Raw genomic sequence first — 23034 nt, 5'->3', positions numbered from 1 at the left:
ATTTTACTTGACGTTTTTATCTCTTTTTGCCCTCACACTACCTTCGCACTCCCAGGCATTTTTCAACCCTTCTCTGCTAGTTTTCATCTCTTCATTTCTAGCTCTACTTCTCCCTGCATCTACCTCTATTGAACTAACCTTTTGTTCTACTTTACCTCTCCCTCCCTACCTTACTCCTCAGTGTATCTCATTCCTCTCCCTGTCTATACAATTAATTCTTCTTATCCTAGCTCTCGGGATCCCTCTATATCACACAACCATACCAACATTGCCTATCTTTACACACTTTTTTCCTACCTACTCTTTCCACTCTCTACATCTTTTATGTTTAATTCTATCTACTTCACCTTATCTCTTCACATTATGTCTCTACTTCCTTACCTATATCTGTATCTCTACTTACCACACCTCTCGTTATACCATTCTCTTTAACTTTGTGTCCTTCTTCTTTCTCTCACCTCTTCTATTTCTCCTACTCAACACAATAAGAGGTCACTGTATACTTAGCATGTATGCCAATTGATAAGGGGGACTTATATGTGATTATGAACATCCACCAATTCAGGAGTAACGGCCAGATTCATCATTGTATAATCGGCTCGCAAGGGGCCTTTGCGAGCGTTTTTTTGCATTTGCATTTGTTATTCGTCATCCCAAATGCAAAAATCGCAATTACCGAATTCGCTTAATTGCGAAGAATCGCATTTAAGGAATCTCAATTAGAGATTCCTTAAATGCTATTCATGAACCTTTTTAAAATTGCGAATTCGCAATATGGGGCCGCTATTTACCGCGAAGTGTAACTTCGTGGTAAATAGCGAAAACTTAGAAAAATGCACTTTAGTGCATTTTTCTAAGTTGTATGTTACACACACACATGTCCTTTGGACATGTCTGTGCGCAACACCTGTGTACATTTGCATTTCAGGGGTGCTACAGGGTGTCCTTTGGACACCCTGGCACCCTTGAAATCACTTCCTTATTTGCGATTCGCTAATTGCTAATCGCAAATAAGGAATGACTCCCCATTCATTCCTATGGGCCTTTGGCCCATAGGAATGAATGGGGAGTCATTCCTTATTTGCGATTAGCAATTAGCGAATCGCAAATAAGGAAGCAGTAGAAATCACATTTAATTGTGCGATTTCTACATGAATCCCGTTTTGCGAGTCTTTAATAGCAATTCCTTAATAATCGCTATGAAGGACTCGCAAATCAGGACATTGATGAATCTGGGGGTAAATGTCTTATTCATCAAGCCAACTTTCATGTGTCTTTCCTATAATGGAACACTGAATCCTGCATATAGTATTGTTGCAAGGCAAAAAATTATAGATTCACGTGGCAAAAGAAATTACTTTATTAATGCTAAAAAACTATGGGCCTGTTTACAAGGTCAGACGGACCACCACCGACAGGCCATCGCTGTCAGCCCGCCCGACATCCAGGGCAGCGGTCTGGCCACTGGATGATGATACCGGTAGTCAGAGTGCAGCCGGAGGGGGAAAGACACAAACCTCCGACAGGCTCAAGGAGCCTGTTGGGGAAGTGGTCAGAGACTAATCCCTAAAAGACTTGCAGTGCCTGTGGAGGCACTGCCATAGGGAATAGGATGTCAGTTTCAACATATTTTTTCATGTCATGGAAAGGCTGCTGGAAAGTTACTTTGGGGAATCCTAGCAGGGCCCTCGTCCACCCATAGGCCTCTGCTATGTGGCCTGGGGGGGGGGGGGGGGGGGGGCAGATGTAGTACACCTCAACATATAAGAACCAATGGTAACTAGATAGGTAGAAGCTCCTAGTGTTTGGTGGTGTAAAAGAATGTAAAGTCCAGCTATGTGGTACACTCGCTAAGGTGCGGTGTGTGTAAGTGGATGGTTTCCTCTAGCAGCTTGGTTCCTGTTAAGGAAAAAACAACAAGGCATACAAACAAACACAAAATAGAGTGAGCTTCAAAACGGCACATAAGGTTTATGTGACTCAACTCCGTCGTGTCCGTGTTCTAGGCGAGTAAAGAGCGGTAGTGAAAGCGGTACGTGACGGTGCGTGAAACTTAAAAACGCTTTAGAGTATGCGCTACTGTGCGGAGAAATCAATAGCGTAAATGAGAAATCCTGTCTAGAAACAGTAGTGCTGAAAATAAAGAAAAGACAGTCTCTCACTCTGGTAATTACAGAGAAAATCCCCATGAGTGGCTGACAAAACTAGGAACAGCCCCGACACCCACCGACCACACACGCAACCTAGGGGTCATCCTCGACTCCACCCTCTGCAGCAGGTCAACGCCATCTCCTCATCCTGCTTCAACACCCTCCGAATGCTCTGCAGGATCTTCAAGTGGATACCCACTAAAACTAGAAGAACAGTCACCCAGGCCCTCGTCACCAGCAGTCCGGACTAAGGAAACGCCCTCTACGTAGGAACGTCGGCCAAGCTCCTGAGACGCCTGCAACGCATCCAGAACGCCTCAGCACGTCTGATCCTTGACATCCCCCGCCGCAGCCACCTCACACCCCACCTGAGAGACCTGCACTGGCTCCCCGTCAACAAGAGGATAACTTTCAAGCTCCTCATCCACTCACACAAAGCTCTCCACAACACCGGCCCAGCATACCTCAACAGACGATTCAGCTTCTACACCCCCACTCGCCAGCTCCGCTCCGCCAGCCTTGCCCTCGCCACAGTTCCACGCATCCCAAGAACGACCGCTGGCAGCAGATCCTTCTCCCACCTTGCCGCCAAGACCTGGAACACCCACCCCACCAACCTACGGCAGACCCAAGACCTACTGGCCTTCCGAAGACTCCTCAAGACCTGGCTCTTCGATCAGTAGCAGCACCCCCCACCCTCCCCCCAGCGCTTTGAGACCCTCACGGGTATGTAAAGCGCTTTACAAGTGTCCTGATTGATTGATTGATTGATTGACTATGAGTTCCGGGAGGGGGCCCGACCTTTAGTCACACACTGTGTGTGTCCTGGGAAAGAAAGAAAGAGACATGGCAAACATCATGATGCGTAAGTCTGACTACGTGAGAAAGTCTCTGCTGTCTTAAACTGTTAGGGTAGAACCCCCCCAGCACACCCCACTTACTTTGTCAAAGTCTGCGACCCACTGTTCAAACCTGTTGTGGCCTGCATCGGAACTCCATTGATGTCGTCCATTGGTCGTGGTGACGTTTAAATATCCTTCCGTGTTCGCAGTTCTACATGATCAGCAGCTGAGTGCGAATGGCATCTGTGGACGAAAGGGAGATGACACAAAAGACGGACACGCATCTGTGTGTGTGTGTGTATGGCAACAGTTTTGCCCCTGAAATAACATTATATTAAAAAGCGGCAGGTAACGTAGACTAACTAACTATGGGGCATATTATCATGAAACAGCGTTAAAATTATCGCCCCTCAAAGCAGCGATAATGGGCTTGATAATATGCCCTTGAAAATTCCAATAGAAACCCATGTTCTGGTGTCAACATGGGCTTCTATTGGAATTCTCCAGGGCATTATCGCCGCTTTAGCTGCAGTTTTCTGCCGCTAAAGCGGCAATAATTTTAATGCTGTGCTTGCTAATATGCCCCTATGTGTGAGTGATAGCACCTAATGAATGTATTCGGGCATCAATCGTATTGGTGTCTATAAACAGTGAAGAAAGACTGAGCAAATGTAGCTCCTTGCTGGTGAGACGAATGTCGTATCCCAGTGTTGGGTTAAGGGGCATGCATGCGTTGCATGTAGGCATGGAAAAGTGCCGTATGGTCCTCATGGGTGTGAGGGGACTCTATCTGCCCCATTAGTGGCGGCTGACATAAAAGTATGATCTCAATGGTAAAAGCACTAAGTGCGGCCCCTGGTAATGGCAGTGATGCCCATGTTGTTTCACCACTCGATATTAGGGGCATGGTTTGCTGCAGCTTCTGGACTCAATCTCGTGGTTTGTGAGGCCCAGGGGACCTGGAGGTGGCATTTTCATGCTGAGTGTAGAAGCATGAGGATTTTAAGGAGGAGCAAAAAGGAAAAAAGGCGACTGAGCGTTCTACTCGCTGTCAGTTTGGGGGTTCAGTTGTTCAGGCTGTTCCACGTAATGTTAATGTTTAATCCCTCTTTATGGGTGGAAAGGCGGTATATCCACTGCTGTTCCTTTTGGAGCAGATTTTTGTAATTGGTAATGTTGTGACATTCAATTTGTTCTATGACTGTCCATTTTAGGTCATTTGGAGTGTGTCCTCTCTGAATGAAATGATCTGTAATTTTGCTGGTGTTTGTTTTTGCACCGGATGGTGCTACGGTGTTCTACTATCCTGGTCCTCACCTTGCGGGTCGTCATTCCAACGTAGCGGAGTCTGCATAGGCACTCGATAAGGTAAAAGACATTTTTCGAATTAGTATGTTTCCTCTGGTGTCAGATTTTGCCTTGCTCAAGATCCAGTGTTTTTGTTGCTCGTGTCAAATAACAGACACTGGAGTCGCCGCAGGAATAGTGAGCGATATGCCTGGGGAGTCCCCAGGCATTAAGCAACGTGTTGGTGACAGGAATCAGGTGTTTCTGCGGGCAGGTAGAGACCAAGCGGTCTTTGAGGCTGCCTGCCTTTTTATAGGCAAAAAGAGGTTGGTCCCAGATAGAGGTACCTGTCTTTAGGATATGCCAATGTTTGCATATAATCTTGGCTACCCGGTTGGAGGCTGCGTTGTGCATGGTAACGCATGTTAGTGGGGTAGTGGTGTCATTGCGTGTAGAGTCTTCTTGGAGGGCCTCCCTGTTTTGGTTGCGTGCGTGTTTCTTTGTTGTTTGAATGATCCTGTCAGGGTATCATTTTTCTTTTTAGTTTTTTTGCCAGGTCTGAGGACTGTCTCTTGTAATCCGTGGTCAGACTACAATTTCTCCGTATGCGGAGGAACTGACCGAATGGGAGGTTTTCCCAGAGAGGACGGTGGTGGAAACTCTCAAACTTTAATAATGAGTTCCTTGCAGTCGGTTTGTAAAATGTGGTAGTCTGAAGAAGCCCTGATTTATACTCAATAGTGAGGTCCAGAAAGGCTATGCTGTGGGCAGTCGCACTGCTGGCTGTAGGTAGGGGTCAAGCTCATTGTCCCTGATGAGAAAGAAGGCTAGAGAATCTTGTGATCCCATCCAGACCATGAGAATGTCGTCAATATAACGACGCCAGAATTTGATATTGTTGGTGTATGGATTTGGTGCTGGTAGGATGTGTAGTTTCTCAAAGTTATACACATAGAGGCCGGCCTCGCTCGGGGCAAAAATGCTGCCCATGGACGTTCTGTTTGTCTGAAGGAAGAACTTACCTTCGAATTCGAAGTAGTTCTCCTTCAGATCTAGCATGGCGCATTGTAGAATGAACTCCCGGGGGGTTGTATATTCCCAGGTGGTGTCCATTAACATATCATGGAGGACCCTCAGTGTCTCGTCTTGAGGAAGACAAGTGTAAAGGCTTTCGATGTCTAATCCCACCAGAACTTGGGAAGTGGGGTCAAAGCTCATGTCTTTGATGAGATTGAGTATGTGTTTAGTGTCTTTGATGTAGGTAGAGGACTTTTGCACTAAGTTATTCAGAAAAAAGTCACAGAACCGTGAAAAGGGTACACCTCAAACATCAATGCACCATGTGTAGGCCAGGCAACATGCCTGGATGTTTAAAAACATCCCTTTTTCAAGTGTGGCTTGTTCAGCAGCCCTTTTCTGGGCTGCAGCATAAGCTGCAATAGAAGAAGGGATGTTTCCGATCACCCACACAGCCGTCGCATCCTAATCTGGTGGGTGGGACCTCCGAATACTTGTTGGGCAGTCCCACTCTCGCTGCGATGGCAGTCAGATGCTCATCTGACCACCATCATAATGAGGCCCTATATGTTTAATTCAGATGTAGTGTCCTACAGCTACGTTCACTCACTTCAAAATGGAACAAGTCAGGATGGCATTTAAGTCACTGCCCGACTGACCACAACATACAGAGACAGAGGCTCATTTCCTCTTTTTCTGCCCAAAGTATGTACTGATTATGGTATTATGCCAAAATATTGCTGTGAGGCAACACAGGGATGCTTTAAAGATGTTTAGGAGCTATACGAGTGAACATCTAGGGGCCTATTACCAAGCAATAGCGATAATTTTCGCTATTGCTTGGTTAGAGACAAAATTTTACCGCTGAGCTGCAGCGATTTTTATCGCAGATAAACCTTGGTATTACCAAGGTTTATCGCAAATGCGATAAAAAACGGCCGCAATGCATGAATATCGCTGAAAAGTCTGCGATATTCATGCATTACCGAGCTAATGCTCTTAGCCATGTTATCCACCTCCCATTGGATAACATGGCTAAGAACTGCTCAGGGGCAGGTGTTAGCTTTTTGAGATATTCGCGCTTAGCGCGAATATCTCCAAAAGTTGGTAATAGGAGATAGCGATGTTAGCGACTGTTTCCAGTCGCTAACATCTTGGCACGCCCACTTTGCATGTCATTAGTGATAAATATCACTGACATGCAAAGTGGGGCCCAAGATGGTCGCTATCTCCTACTAGCTGTCGCTAACTGGTGTTAGCGACAGCTAGGTAATAGGGAGATAATTTTATCTCCGCTTTCTTGGCTTTTAAAGCCAAAAAAGCGGAGATAAACCCCCTTGATAATATGCCCCCTAGTGTTTGCTATCTCTCGGTAACTGCGATGGATCTGGAACATCAGAACAAGGGTGTCAATTATGACTCCTTAAGCACACTGTTAGGAGCTTAGTATAAATCGGCCTACCCCAGTACAAAACCCTTACTATCAAGTGATTGAGGCTATATTATTAACGTTTATACACAAGATATTTTTTTGCATATTCATAATGAACTGGCTGAATTAAGGTTCAGCACAATGCACTTTCTGAGTGATCGAGGAACGTGCATTGAATGCTGCTTTTAAATGGTCAATTAGTAGGTTTGAATAAATCATTACAGCTGTGTTTTAAATTACCTTGGCTTATCTCTAATTTTAACTTGTGATTGCCTGGCACCATGAATGAGAAGCCATTGTATGAATTGAGCTTACATTCTTAGACATCAGTATAGAATCTATCTCAGAAATATTCAGTGCCTTGGCTGTTAGGCACTAGGTGGCACACGATGTTTTTGTGTATTTTTTCTATTTTTTAAGTAGTTTTTTTTAAATGCTCAATAATTATGGCTTGAGAAATTTACAGATGTGTATTTTTTGTTTTATTTTCTAATGAATGATTGTCAAACGTTTAAGGCTGTTTCAGCCGAAATAAAGTTTATTGATTGATTGACGTTATTGATGTTTTCTTTGCCATTATTTGGCTTCCAGATGACGGGCAGTTTGAGCTTTCAACTTATTTTTTGTGTGCTCCTTTCTGAAAGTTTAAATATAATTCGGTATCATTTGTCATAGTAAAAAGTTGTTGAAAATTGGAAATAAAATAAAAATTATTCTTATCAGAGGCACACAAAATATGATTTGTGCAGGGTCCTCGAAATCATTCAGATTGCACTGCTGCTAATGTCATATAGAAGAGAGGTATATAGAAAGAGGTTTGCCTATCTCTTATAGTTTAGCCCACAGAGAGCTATGTAGTCTGCCTCAAAAGTGGAAAGATATAATGATCAGCCTGAAGCACAACTGAGTTCAATTCCATTGTTTCTGCTCATTTGATGTTATATGCCTCGATGGCAAATATGTCATCAATAAAGATAATGGAATTGCAAAATAAGCCCCATATGTACAGTAACTTCTGTTATGGAACATATCAGAATTATGACTTTGAGAATTTTATCAAACCTGGTAAATACCACGTGTGAAAGAAGCACATTCCGCAGATAAGTTCCAGCAGGTCAAGCCTGCCAACATTTACCGATGGACAATGTCAGGTAAACACTGATTCACACAGATTGTGGTGCTCTAACCACTAAAATGTGCATGTTAATCTCCATTTTAGGGGAAAAACTCCAAATAGGTGCAAGTTATTGGACACAATAAATAACAAACCCTACAAGATTGTCATTTATCAGGTGCAATAACAATTTTCACTAAACACCTTAAGGAAGGTCAATGTGTACAGTCACAAGAGTCACACTAAACCAGGATATCTAGTGTCAGATGCACAAACCGTTTGTGAATCAGATATCAGTCGCAAATAGGTTAGCATCTGTCAAAAGGTACGTTTCAAATATATTAACCCATTTTTCACTGCCAGTCAAATAAATACAGTGCTAACTGAAGATTAGGAGCCTCATTTATGAGGCCTTGCGTCAGTTTTGCGCTTCCGATGCTTCACTTTTTGTGACGCATCGGTGGCGTAAAACATGCCTCCTGATGCGCACTATTTACAAAGTGACGCATCTAAGCGGATGCGTCACTTTGTAAACCCCTGCGCTACATTATACCTGCATCAGGTATAATGTATGCAGAGGGGGGCGTTCACCCGCAAAAAGCCTCGTAATAGTGACGCAGTGAAATCTATGAGATTTCACTGCATCACTTTTAGGACGCTGTTGTGTCAAAATCTTGCGCCTGCCTCACAGCAGGCGTAAGACTGACGCAAGCCCTTTCACATGGGGCTTTCCCCATATGAAAGGACGCATTGCTGGAGTTGCGTCACTTTTGTGACACACTCCAGCAATGCGTCTCTTTTGCGCCTACAGATACGTCAGAAATATTGACGTATCTGTAACTCCTTGCGACATGATGCGTCATATTATAAATATGATGCATCAATCATGTCGCAGGGAGAGCGCAGTGAAAAGTGACGCATCGCTGTTTTCATGCAGCGATGCGTCACTTTTCATAAATGAGGCCCTAGGAACTTACTATTTTTTTCACTTGAAAATAGCGATTACTTATTAGTTATTCTTAATTTGCATTTCTTAATTTGGGATGTAAGTATCTTTTTGCAGATTGCGAATAGTCACAAACACAGGTTTTAGCACTCGCAAATTAGCATCAAGTGGAAGCAGGTTGTATTCAGATGCAAACTATAAATGGGGTCAAAACTTATTTTTCCACAATAGTGGCTCTCTGTACTATCTCAAGGAGGATGAGGCATTTTGTTCTACACCTGCACAGTAGAAGGCAAAGACAGAAGCACATTTTCAGAGTCAGAGTGACTTTATTCCAGCAGACTGAGGAGGAGATATTTGAGAAACATAGACTCAGCAGAAATGTAATATTTCATTTAATTTCTAAATTCAACTAAGGTTCGAACTACCATCTGTCTTATCCTATCAAAATTAAACTAAGCTACTGGTCGGTATTCTGGCTAAACTTTGGCATCAATGAGGAAACAACAAAGAATTCAGAATGCGGCCCCTAGACTCCTCCTATGTGTAAAGCCACAAGCACACATCTCATTACATTAAGGGTGCTACACCAGTTGCCAGATGATCCTCCTTCAAGCTGTTTTGTTTCACTTAGAAAGCTGTACATAGCAAAGGACTCCTCTTCATCAGGAAACAAATCAGCAAATACATACAAGAAAGGAACTTACACTTAAGACTGGCTCCCCACCTCATAATTCCTACATACAAGAAAGAACTATGGGTGAAACATCTTTGTCTGTTCAAGCAGCCAAACCAAGGAATTCATTACTCACCAACATAAGATCTTCAGACAACCATCTCCATTTCAGAAGATTAGTCAAAAGCTGGCTCTTCCCCACATGATGACTATACTCACAACTCAAGAATGTACTACAACAGTATACTCAGACATGAGAAACTATACTTCTCATCGATGGAAAAGAGCTGTTGTTACACGAGAATATACTTTGAACCATTTACATGAGGGGAAAATTGTATATTACACCAAATAATGCATATGTATATTAGACATGTCAACATTGCTGTGGCTATGTGTATATAAGTGGAGATATAGAGATTTATAATTGCTACTAATAACTGCAATAAGTGCCATGTGTGCATTTTTGTTTGTTAATTACAGTTATTTGAACGCATAAAAAATGAATGTGTACCACTTGATAAATGTGTCCAGCATACCATGTACTTTTTGCCCTTCAATGTACATATGGGCATTTATATAGAAGGGTTTAATCAAGCAAATACAACTTTATCAAGCATCATGTATGTAAACATTATTTACATTTGCTATTATAAAACAAAAAAATACCTTCTCTCTTTCCCATCAGTACTCCATTTGACTCATCCCAAACTTTCTGACTACTATGAACTCCCAAACATCCTTCTCAATAATTCCTCCCGTTTTTTTAGCCATGCCACCAACTAACAAGCACACACGACCATTACTTCCAAAAACAATTCACTACTTCCTCTTTTCAAATCCATTCCTATCATTCTGTTCCTATTCCAAAATCTACTAAAAACTCAAGAAACCAGGAGCACAATCCTAACACAACTAATGCACAAGGAAATACAAAACATTAAAAATTGTACTAAACTATAAACTACTAATTATGGTTGCCAGAGTAGTGTGCTACTTGTAAAAAAAGTACTTAAATGCCTTACCAGGGGTCGTAAGTGCTATATAAATACATTTATAATTTGCAAGATGTTGTCTAGGGTAACAAATAGGAGTATTTTTATACCCACATATATTTGGATATTTTGCTACCTACAACTATTAGCCCCTGGAAGCTGTTAAAGTGATATTGCCACAGCAGGAGGACTTTTGCTAAGCTCACGTTCTCATTTTTTCCCCAATGTTGAGGTTGCAGCATATATATATATTTAATTTCCAAGCACTAAACAAGAGCTTTAGCAAACTAAATTGTTTTTTTTGTTTTGTTTTGTTTGGTAGATAGATTTTCCATGGAGCAGAGTGGAAGCAAAGGTGTGCCGAGGCAACTTAAAAAGTAGACCGGCTGCTGCCTTCTGAATAAGCTGAAGACGTTGTACAGAGGTCTTGTCCACACCCAGATACAGCACATTACCATAACCAAGCCTAGAGATCACCAGGGCCTGCTGGACAGTCCTCTCAGCAGCCGGTGGAGTTAGCCAAAGTATTTTCTTTAACCACTTGAGGACCGCAAAGCAGGCCGAGGTGACTCCTGAGATCTGGGCAGCGCGAGAAAGCTTGCTATCAATGTAAAAATCCAGGTTCTTAACCTTAGGAACCGGTTCAGGCAGAGGTCCCAAAGAGCTTTCAAAGTAGTATTGTATTTCATTTTACACTAACCTGAGTTTTGCTGAGGCGGTACAGTTAATATTCTGTCAATTTGTGTTAGGCCAGATATTGCCTCAGTAGGAATGGCCTCATCCATCACTGGACCTGGTTCCTGTATAGTAGCTCTCCCTCCAGTGCCAGCAGCTTGCTTCCTCCTAATTGTCAGCTTCTCCTTTGTTCTTTTCAACAATGCATGCATGTTGTTACCCCCAGAGCTAAAATCTGTTCATGAATATTTCTCCATATCCTCTATTTGGTGGCTCCCGGTTAAGTTAGGAAGGATTTGTCAATAGGATGATCTTATTTACTACATACTCCTTTACTATCATAACTATTTCATCATCAGAAGACTTCTGCTTTCTTTTTCTAGCAGAGTCCTCCGCCTACCATTCCTGACTTGCCATTGCACCTGAAAGCTGTAGCTGTGAGTCTAAAAAGGTCCATATTGCAAACTCCTGTGTTTCTGAATGTCAGTGCTACAATGTATTTCCTGATTGTGATGTCATCTGTGTGTGTCTGTATTGTGAATGAGAAGAAATTGCGTTTTGCTAATCAGTATTTTAGGAAAGCGATTCCTAATAAACCCCTGATTGGGACATGTGAGCATGGGTGCATTTAACTTTCCGAATCGCAATATGCAATTTCTTATCAATCACAAACCACAATTTGACAAATCAAAGAATAGTATATCTGGCCCAAAGATCATTATTACAGCAATTAATTTTTATGGCCCATATTCCTAATCATATGTCTAGATCTATCCTTGTGTTTGTAAACAGTAGTGTCAACAGTCCTGGCAGTTGGTAAACTCAACAAGCATAAAGACAATTGAAAAAGCAATCTGTGAATTAATTGTTTGAGAACATGCACATATTGGATTTAAATAAAAATGTAAGTGATGCTTCACGCATAGTGGAGACTATGCTCAATTTAGTGGACATTATATACTGCCTCACTTACAAGAGACTGTCTTCACCATCACAACCATCTCTGGTGGTTCTCAGCAAAACCACACTCAGGACGCCATCAGATTGCAGACTAGAAGTGTTAAAAATAAAAAATAAACAATGCAGCAGGCCTTTTCCATGTCTGCAGCCAAAACCTGGAACAATTTTCCTGTATCCATCATGACCACACCAAAGATAATCCAATTTATGAAAGTGTTTAAGACTTCTTTAAGGAACACTACATCATAATGTATTGAATGTTTACAACCCAGCTTCCTCTCCCATTACTCATTGACTTTATGCTTGTCTTTGACCATGCACAGCTCTCTGCTGTGTTTTGTCTAGTTTTGCATTAAAGAAATATCATAAGCCTACATAAATATATAGACACAGACATGATTAATGCTGTCAAGTTGTCTTAATCCTCCTTGCCATCCTTTCAATATATGACTCTGTGGACCATGATACTATTTTGAATATTCTTGATAAGTTTGCAAATTGGTATGCAAAAGTGCCTACGACTGTTTCTGTTCTTTCCTCCAAGGCCATTGCAAGAAAGTATGCATTGGGTTAATTAAATAATCCTGCATAGAGTGCAAGCAGGTGTGATTACATTATCACATGTGCTACAACAAAACTGATCATTTCTTGGACACCCACATCCACATCTCAATGGAAAACGACCCATGTACCCAGGAAAACATCACCTGATGTTGAGACCACACTCAGCAATGGATGAGAGGGAGATTTTTTATTCTGAATGGCACCAAGTCTGAGATTAAAGCACTGGAAGCAAATGCCACCTTGCTCCTAATCTAAGGGACCTTAAGCCGAGGGTCTCCATCTTCAGTCTGACCGAAAGCCAAGACTCTGGGAATTATTTGTAATATATTTATCTTATTTGGTTCCATAATAAATTCTGTGTGTCAACATGCAGTATTCTTTGCACTGGGAGTTCACGGTCCCAAATCCTGAAATGATCTGGACCATTAGCAAAGGGCAGATTTAAAATGATTGAATTTCAGGGGAATTCTTCAAACTAAGGACCTTGTTTAGTGACAGTGACAAATTGCTTTGAAGTAACTAAAATGGTTTACAAACCACCTAAAAAAGCACTAATTAAATAATATTTTGTTGCAGGATGTTAAAGAACATGAACTGCACAGTTGAGGTATAGCCTTGCTGATGTCCAGGGCAGTTGTCAGGAAACATCACTGTGGTAGCTCACCACCTGTTGGCCAGCAGCCCCCACTAAAATCTGGAAAGCGGGACTGCTAGGTTTCCGTTTTTTTCTCTCAACATATTGAGAGTGAGCTTGCAAAAAAAGCTTTTTAAGTTTAAACATGTGCTCAACCTTTTGTCTTTCTTTTTTTATTCTTTACCCCTTAATATAAAGACAGAGCTTATTTGTGTGTGTTCCCTCTAATGTTATTATACTGGTCTGGTTTTATGTGTGCTGTCTTCTTTCCACCGATTGCTTCCTTTCTCCATCGGTTTACTTATGTCCTCTATTCCCCAGTCCTTCCATCATTTCATTTTTATTTATTTTTCAACTTTGTTTCTTTGTTTGCTTCTTTGTTTCTTTGTTTGTTTGTTTGTTTGTTTGTTTGTTTGTTTCTTTCTTTCTTTCTTCAGTTGCTCTCTCTTTTAGGTGTCTACATTTTGAAACTCTTTCTCTTATTTCCCTTGTATGCCACTTTTGTAAGCCATTTTCTGTCCTTGTGACCCTGCATAAGGTCTGAGTTGGGAAAGATTGTAAAATCATATAATTTCTGCAGGCTGTTAAATATGGCCCCTCCAATGAAGGATAATTCCCTGGTAGCTTCTCCTTCGGGTATAGTACTGCCTCTAGAAGTCATTATCCAAACAACCCGTCCCTCCGTCCCAGTCCATACTACATGAGAAGAGCCTCCTCATAAGTAACAATTTGGAAATTCCTGTTTTTATTTTTATTACTAAGCCCACCCCTCCCACAAAATACCCCTCCCCTTACTAAGAACTGCGTTTGTATTGTGTCTCCCGTGAGCAATGGAAATCAGAAATGTAAGGTTGTGTGACTTCTTGCTATAAAACATGTTTGTAATTATTATGGCTTACTCGTATCTGTATAAATGAAGCAATGCGTATATCCATTTGATCCCTTCACATTAGTGAGGGGGGATGCTCTGGGTGTGGTAAGCTGGCCCAGTTCCATGTGCAGTCAATCAATCCATCAGGGATTTGTGAAGTGCAGCTACTCACCCGTGAGGGTCTCAAGGCGCTGGGGGGGAGGTGGTGGGATGGCTCCGTTAGGTGATGGGATCATCTGAAGAGTCAGGTCTTGAAGTCCTTCCTGAACTGGAGCAGTGTAGGGCTTTGCTGGAGGGGGAGGGTGTGGTCATTCCAGGTCTGGGCTGCGAGGTAAGAGAAGTACTTTCCACCCGTACCCGTCTTGTAGATGCCTGGTATGGTGGCCAGGGAGAGGTTGGCTGATCGGAGGTTTATCTTGAGGGCGTGGAAGGAGAGGCAGTTGTTTAGGTATGCTGGTCCGATTTTGTGGAGGGCCTTGTATGCGTAAGTGAGGAGTTTGGGACTTGGGCTGGGATGTGGAGTATTTTATGCTGTGTGGCCATTATCCACTGTACAATTTCGGCTTTCACAGTAGGGGAAATGAAGGCTTCATTGGGCACACTAAACCGGAGTTTACAGTGCACTGGAGTGTTTTCTGCAGAGACAGAATCTTGGGAGATGAGATCTGGTCTCTATAGCAAACCTTACAACCAGAATGTTCTTGCTAATTGATCAGTGACAACACTATCCTGTATGCAGCTCTGGAAAGCCAAAGGTCTTTGAAAATGAAACACCATGGACACTCTGCACTTTGCCTCAGAGGGATTTTCAGTCCCAGGTGAATTTGTGCCCAGAGTCGCCATTCTGCATTGCAGGGAGGAGACACCTGCAACCCCTGATACCACTATATAACGCAGCATACTTCCGGCTGCTTGGAATGCTCCGGGGCTGAGCCCAGACATGGACTAGGCCAAAACCAGGCCTGTCTCCACCAGTCAGCACCAGGAAGAGTCTTGGCTGGGCCACTCCTCTTGAATATACTTTTTGGTGACTCCTCAAGGTACTCCTCAAGGTACTATGCAGTTTAGTACCACTATTTCTCTTAATTGTTACTTTTCCTGATTCATCTTACAATGGCGAAACACAAGGCCCCCTCTACAGCAAAGGCAAGAACAAATACACCCCCCTTAGATGTCTATATTAGAAAGGCAGTGGGTGCTTTAAGTAAGGGATTGAACACAAGACCTTGCCTACCCCCACTATTGCACCTGACTGTTGGTCAGGACCAGTCCCGCAAAATTTACATGTAGTGCCTCACTCAGCTATCATGTCGCGGACTCTGGCCATGATAACAGTTTTCTTTCAGTATCACCTCACAATAAAGTCTCTCCGGCCAAACAAAAAAGATGCCAGGGGCAAGGAAAGAGATACAATACTCAGACTCTCCAACTGCCTCCAACTCTGCTACTGGATCAGCCCTCATCACTACACCTCCACTTTGGGAAGAATCCTGGACTGTGTAAAGGGGTTGAGAGAAAGACCATTCCTACCTATTACCAAACATCTGGGAGAAATTGAAGATATCTTGCGAAATCTCTGGATTTTACTTGCTACTGGTCTAGGCGTCCATTCCCACCAGTCAGAGGCCCCAGAATTGGTTTCTGTTCCTCACAGTAATGTACATTCCTGTGGAAGAAAACTTCCAAGATGACTCATTGAGCCACAACATGCCCTCCTCAGGGAATTTCAGGCTGTATCGATAGGAATTCAGTCAGATTGTGGAACTGTTTGGTCAACCATGGCGAGACCTTTTCGCATTTAGAACGAATGTCCTGCTTTCGAATTATTGCTTGAACAGAAGAGATCCTCAGGCATGGAGGGAGGACGCTCTATCCTTCGCATGGCCACAGGGACGTCCGTATGCGTTTGCCCCATTCCCCTCCTACACAAGGTGCTAAGGAGATTTGAAAAGAGAAAATGTTGATCATGTTGTCTGTTCTATTCAGGCTGAGGAGGATGTTGTTCTCTCTACTTACTGAGATGTCAGTATAAAGGGAGATCCTTTTACATTTAAATCCTTCCCCAATTTAGCAGCCTCATCTACCTCTTGAGACTTAGGGAATCTTCAGCCGGAAAATTGCTCGGGGGTTTGCAAGTGTTTGGATGTTCCAGAGGGATGACCCTCCCCATATAGCAGTCTTGAAAACCGCCTACTTTGGCTGCTTATGCAAATCTTTGGGGTAATTTTGAAAAATGGTGTACTGAAAGGGGGTTCACAACAGAGACAGAAAAACATTTCAAAATATTGTATTTTCTTCAAAATGGTTTTCAGAAAGGTTTAACTCCTTCAACATTGCCTTCCCAATGGGCAGCAATAAAGAGGATGGGGGACGCTTTCTTGGGTTTAGCACATATTGACCCCTTAGTGAAGAGGATACTGAGAGGACCTGGACTTAAAACTGTGTTGTCACCAATGGTTAATTAATGGGATTTACCTATGGTTCTACATCTGCTTCAAAGGTTCCCCTTTGAACCACTAGAATCTGCAACTTTTCAACAGCCTATAATAAAGGTAGTGATTCTAGTGGCAACAATGTCTGCAAGATGCTTCAGATTATTGGGAGCACTGTTAGAGTGCTATCCATATGTGAGATTTTTGCCTGGCAGGGTAGTGTTTAGGTTGGACCTAAAATGTAATTCTAAAGTACAATCTCAGGGGAATATTTACGACCTCCTTGCGCCGCATGAGCATCACTTTTCAAATCATATCTATGAGGCCTGCAAAGCCAATATGCGTAGCTTTAAATGGCCCTAGAGATATGGAGTAAGGCAAGGCAGCACAAATTGCTTTGTTGATTTACTCTGTGTTCAGGAGGCATTCCATGGGCATTGCATGGATTTTGACACTTCCCCAGATTTACAAGAGCATGTAAACCTGGGGAAGAGCCAAAACCTTATGCCTTCCGTGGTGAGGTGAGATATTTCTCTACTTTTTTTTTCTCCTTCCATGTGTGCTACATTCTGCAATACACATAGAAAGAGGAAAACGCCTCTTAGGTTTGTTTCTGTGCAGGAAGGTCCCCCTTCCTGCACAAAAATAATCCTGCCGGAAACACAGGTGCAAGGGTGTCTGTGTTGGCGCTAGGCTGCCGAAACGACACCAGCGCAGGATGAGAGGACAGTAATGGACCATATTACATTAATACGATGCCTTTCTGCCCTTTCACTTTGCCGTAGGGCAGCAGAGCAAGCCTCAGTTTCACAATAATCAGGAGTTGATTTTGCCAGTCTTTTTTCAGGAACATTCCTTGTATTTGTGGGGTCTGGACATGAAAAGGATCATTGCTAGTTTACTTAGAAAAGACAAAGGACATATTAAAACGGGTCCATTTTTGTTGCCTTTGGTCCTGTAAACAGAGGTGAAATACCATCTACCCTCACTATCATTAGGTGGGTGCATCAAGCTAGCATTAAAGCATATTTTTGTATGGGTTTTCTGGTTCCTGGATGTTCCCAAAAGGCAGACAAAGTCCATTCTGGGTGGTCAGGCTCCAAATTGTGTTCCATGACAGAGCAGGGGTGCATCCTTTAAATGTGTATGTGAGAAGAGACATGAGAACCCTCCTCCCATCCATCCTTTGCTTCCTTCCTCTCAACCTTCTTTTCCTCCTTGCTCACTCTGTGACTGGGTACCTCGATCACTGATTCTCCCTCTCTATCCAATCCCTCCCTCTCCTCTCTTCAACATACACTCTGAGCCCTCTCATTTCTCCCCCTCTCTGCTCATTCATATCTGTCCTTTATCCTATCCACTACTTGTTGTCTGTCTCTTTTGCTTCCATTCCAGTTTCATGCTTGTTCTCTATTCTTACGACATAACTTTTTATGTATTATAACTCGCTCTCTTCGACTTTCTCTCTCCCTTTCTCTCTCTGCTTAGTTTGCGGTATCACTTTAAATCTCTCTATACCGCTCTCTGGGGCATATTTACAATAACTGGCGCATCCCTGCAAATCAGCAGGGATGCGCCAGTTATTGTGCGCCACTGCTCCGCCATCATGGATGCGCCGCATTTACAATGCGGCGCACCTGGTTGCAAAAACGGCACAGATGCGTGACGCATCTGTGTCGTAAAAGTGACGCATTGCTGGCGTTGCATCGCAAGCGTGACGCAGCTCCTGCAATGCTCTGGGGGCCCTATCTAATTAATGCTGCGTCAATCCTTATGGTCAATCCTTTTGCCTGCTTCAGGCAGGCGCAGGGTTCTGACGCAGCATGGGACTAAAAGTGACTGAGTGAAATCTTGTAGATTTCACTTAGCCACTTTTAGGAGGCGTTCCTGCGCCGGAACACCCCCCTGCACAGGAACGCCTACATGTGGCGCAGGGCATTACAACGTGACGCATCTCTCAGATGCGTCACGTTGTAAGTACCGGCGCACCATGGAGCAGGATTTGCACCGCCGCTGCGTCACAAAAGTGACGCAACGGCGGCGTAAGTGAGGCGCAAGGGGCTTGTAAATCTGCCCCTCTGTGTTTCTCTTCCTGTCCGCCTTGGCTTCTTCTAACTTTGGCTCTCTTTGTCTCTCTGGCTCTCTCCCCGGGTTGTCTCTCACTCTTTGATTCTCTCCCTCTCTCTCTCACTCTCATGCCTTTCCTCTTAGTGCCATTCTTTTTTATGTTTCCCCTTTTATTTCATTATCCACATCCCCGCTCAGGCTGCCATCTCTCAGTCTCCTGCCTCTCTGCGTAGCTTTTGACGCAGACAGCTGAATGGAGCGCCTCGGTGTGCTGAGATTTATTTAATAGGGGCCTGATGAGCAGGCTGGGACTCGGGGTCCTGCCAGAACAGCATTATCTCTGCTAGGAAGAGGAGGAAACATCAAGCTAGCGGTGAACTATGAGAGCAACAATCAGTTATGAGAAAATTGAGCTGTCACCTAGTGTGTCTTGTTCATTTTGGCCGATTAGGGAGATACATCTCTGCTGTCACTGTGCTGAAATCCATCACCCTCAACTAGGTGCAGTGCACGGCCCTTGGAAAAAAAATGGTGCGCAACACGAGCATAAACTTCAATTTGTTATTCGAGCAAGTTATAAATATTGAACCAGCTAACATTGAATAGATTTTCCCTTATAAAGAATACAATAGCTTCCACTTCAGTTAATGAACCATTTTTTGTTGGTATTGACTGCAGCTGCACAGGAATGAAATGATTTCTGCAGAAGTGTATTTTTTTTTAATCCTTTGAGGGAATTGTTTTCTTGGCCTGATAGAGCTTTGCTCAATGAAACACATTGCCCTTGAGATGGCACATTATGATAATTTTGTTTGATGTCCCTTAGGTAGTGGTGGCGTATGTCGGGGTCTAGCACCACCCATGGCCACTAACAGGTACTGCAACACTCTCCCATGGAGTAAGGTTGGATAATCCTGTTAGTAGATTTTAGCTGGGGATGTGGGGGTTTCATCTTGCAAACATAAGTTAATTGTTGTCTGGAAGTCAATGTGACGTTGGCCAGGTCTTCAGCACGTGGGTTTTCCCATAAAAAATTGACTTCTGATCCTGTTTCAAGTTGTTTCGAGAAAAAAACATACTGGCGTCCAACCAATTTCAAACTCAAGAGGAACACGGGGCATATTATCAAGGGATTTATCTCCGCTTTTTTGGCTTTAAAAGCCAAGAAAGCGGAGATACAATTATCTCCCTATCAGCAACAGGGTGCTAACACGCAAATTCGCATGTTAGCACCCTTTTTCTCCACGCTTCCCCTTGCATCTCTAATGAGATGCAAAGGGGGCGTTCCAGAGAGAAATAATAGGAGAAATGTTGTTAAGCGACATTTCTCCTATTATCAAGGATTTCGCTAACCCTGTTAGTGATAAAAAAAGCAGCGCTAACCGCGGTTAGCACTGCTTTTTTTACACCTGCTATTTTCCTGACTTAGCCATGATAACCTATGGAAGGTGGATATCATGGCTAAGTTTGTGAGCCCCTATCATCAAGCTAACGACAAACTTCGAGAGATTATCGTTGGTTTTCCAGCGATAATCTCTCATTTGGCAGTTAGCGCGAGGATTTTTATCACTTCTGAGATAAACCTTGCTAATAGCAAGTTATCTCTGCGATAATTTCCGGCGATGCTTAGCGATAAAAAATTTGTTGCTACGCCTCGTTAGAGATAAATATCGCTAATCGTTGGTAATATGCCCCACGGTTTTAAGGTCAACGCAAGAGAAAACTGCAGATCCGTTTTCAGTGCCAACTAGCAGTTGCAAAGAAATATCGTCAGATGTAAAAGAGTGAAAACAATGCCACGGTGTAGACAGAGGAAAAGATGAAAACTCATGAGAACCACAATATCGGCAATTGGGATCTAGGCGAGATGTGGCTGCCTTATGAACATTTTGCACATCCCTAGTTTCAGCCCTGAATGTCATACTTTTATCTTAGTGTCTTTGGACAATACTAATCCTGAACATGGTCTGTCACTTAGTGGTTAATGTGCTTTTTCCATTAAAATATCTTTCCGCTTACACTTTTGAAGAGTGAAGGTCTTATGTTCCTTTCCTACCTTACAACACCACTTTGACCTGGTTCATTTAAGTGCACATTCAGATGTGCTGGTAGGTGTAGTTCAGACATTGTAAATATGTGTGAGTATCCACAAGGTTTTGACGTAAGTGTGTACACCAAATTTGTGTGACCCTGTACACGGACCAGACCCCGGGGACAATCACCTCTGCTCGTTTTTTATTATTCATTTTTTATTATTTCTAAATGTGGGATTAGGTTTCCACTTTTTCTACAGTCCGGAATAAGCTCAGTAAGGGTTTATGAAGTCGGTTCTATGAGCCACAGGTGAATGCACCTTTCACTTATTTTTTTCATATTTAAAAAATGTAGCCTTTTAAAACAATTAACAAATCTGTTCTTTTTAGGCCTTTAATGGTGGAATGCAATTCAGTGTACAGAATGTAAATAATAAAGTGCAAACATCTCCGTTTGGTCCATAATAAGACCCAAAATAAACCATTAAAAACCTCATTTATGCTAATCATGCTGAGGGCTCCAAGTGCTAAGGGATATTTATGCTGCTGTGACTGGCCCACAAAGCATACTGAGAACTATGCCGTAGTTATATTAATTAACATAACACATCCTGTAATATAGTGCCTTTCAATGTCTGCTTCAGACTTTATATGGTATTATTATTTATACAAATGAATCTTTCAAAAATAAAATAAACTTTTGAATCTTCAATACACAACATAATCTCGTGTTTTTCTAGTGAAGTCTAACAAAATCTGCAAAAGATAATGTAAATTTGATATGTGTGGAAATATTTATGTTTCCTTGAGTTGACAGCCTATAACACAGGAATTAGAATTTCCAGGCCTGAACAATAAACATCACACTCAAGACATGGAACGACCTCTCTCAACACATTAGAGCCTCCTCCTCACTTCTTGAGTTCCAGAAGAAGCTAAACACTGGCTCTTTGCATAGGCACTTTAGGGGCCACGCTCCTTCACACCTGCACAAGCACCTGGCTACACTCTCAGGTGATTAGTATGCTATACAAATCAACATAACGTACCAACTATTTCCACAATGTACAAGAAAATGTTGATCAATTGTGAGGAGGGGCAGAATCCTGGAAGAGAAAAAACATTATGTAGTGGAGTTTTAATGCTACTTTTGTGAGCCTTCTGATGAGGGTTAGTATATGTTTACAATTGTTCTTCTGTTATAAACATAATAAAAAAGGTTTAAAAAAGACAACAAATGTTGATCAAGACAGGTAAATGTAGATGTTAGACTCGGGCTAAGCTTTATAGCAGGTCAAACACATGCAGCACATTCAGTTAAAAATGTAGAGTGACTATGGACAGTTTGTCTCTAACATAGTGCTTTGAAATTTTATTTATAAGGTTTTATATAGCCCGAACGTGACCCTCAAGGGTATCAGAGCGCTTTACAGTATATAGTTAAAGACATAGGAAATGAGGTAGTGTACATGCATTTGATATTCATCATTACTCACAAAAGAGGTAAGAAGTATGAGATAACATAGGTATAGGATAACATAGGTGACCAGTAGACAACACGTGATGATCATAAAGGGAAACAGCATATTACAGTTATGCCTTAGGTCAATACTGTGGAAATAAATGAACATATAATGATCTTCTACAATTCATGCGAGGTAGCCAGTTATGATAGGATCGTAACATCTTAGGATGTAAATTTGTTCATTAGGACTATTTTTACCTCTTTTTTGAAGGCAGTAAAGGAAGAGATTCCCCGCACCACTGGAGGTAAAGCGTTCCAAATCTTAGGCACGATCCCTGAAAAGGCTCTGCAACCAGTTCTCATTTTATGAAAGGATTGTGGTTTCAGAAGTAAAGAACTAGCGCTCCTCAATTGTCTGCTACCTCCAGATCGTTCAAGCTTCAGGGCTAGATAACTGGGTGTGTTGTTATACAGTGCTTCATGGGTCACACAAGCAACCTTTAATCGTATTCTTCCTTCATATTGCAGCCAATTCAAAGTTTTCAAAGTCAGGGAAACGTGGCTATTTCTTTTAGATCCTGACACCCGCCTTGCCGCAATTTTAAGTGAGGCCCTCAGCGGAGCCAGCTTGTATCTTGGGAGGCCACAGAGAGTGATGCTTCCATAGTCTAATCCTGAGAACACTAAGGCTTGTACTGCAATTTTGAAGTCAGTCTGAGGGAGGAAGGGTTTAAGTTTCCTTAGTAAGATCATCTGGAGATTGGCTCCCTTGATGGCCGTATTGATGTGCAACTGCATATTCAGGTGTTTGTCTATGGTAACTCCAAGTGATTTCACAGAGTTAATGATGAGGGGTGCACAGTCCATGGCTGTC

At 42.6% G+C, this 23034-nt stretch overlaps 1 long non-coding RNA gene across 1 annotated transcript in view; it reads left to right on the top strand.

Annotated features, from left to right (window-relative positions):
• LOC144753156 (uncharacterized) overlaps positions 1-14146 on the top strand; it is a 107678-nt gene extending 93532 nt beyond the window's left edge. The window contains exon 4 of the long non-coding RNA XR_013594224.1: positions 10782-14146. This is a non-coding gene — a long non-coding RNA (uncharacterized LOC144753156). The remainder of the gene's footprint in view (positions 1-10781) is intronic.
• The last annotated feature ends 8888 nt before the right edge of the window (positions 14147-23034 follow it).

The sequence above is a fragment of the Lissotriton helveticus genome, chromosome 5_1 (assembly GCF_964261635.1).
Source record: "Lissotriton helveticus chromosome 5_1, aLisHel1.1, whole genome shotgun sequence".
Classification (NCBI taxonomy): Eukaryota; Metazoa; Chordata; class Amphibia; order Caudata; family Salamandridae; genus Lissotriton; species Lissotriton helveticus.
This window is presented reverse-complemented; position numbering and strand designations above follow the sequence as displayed.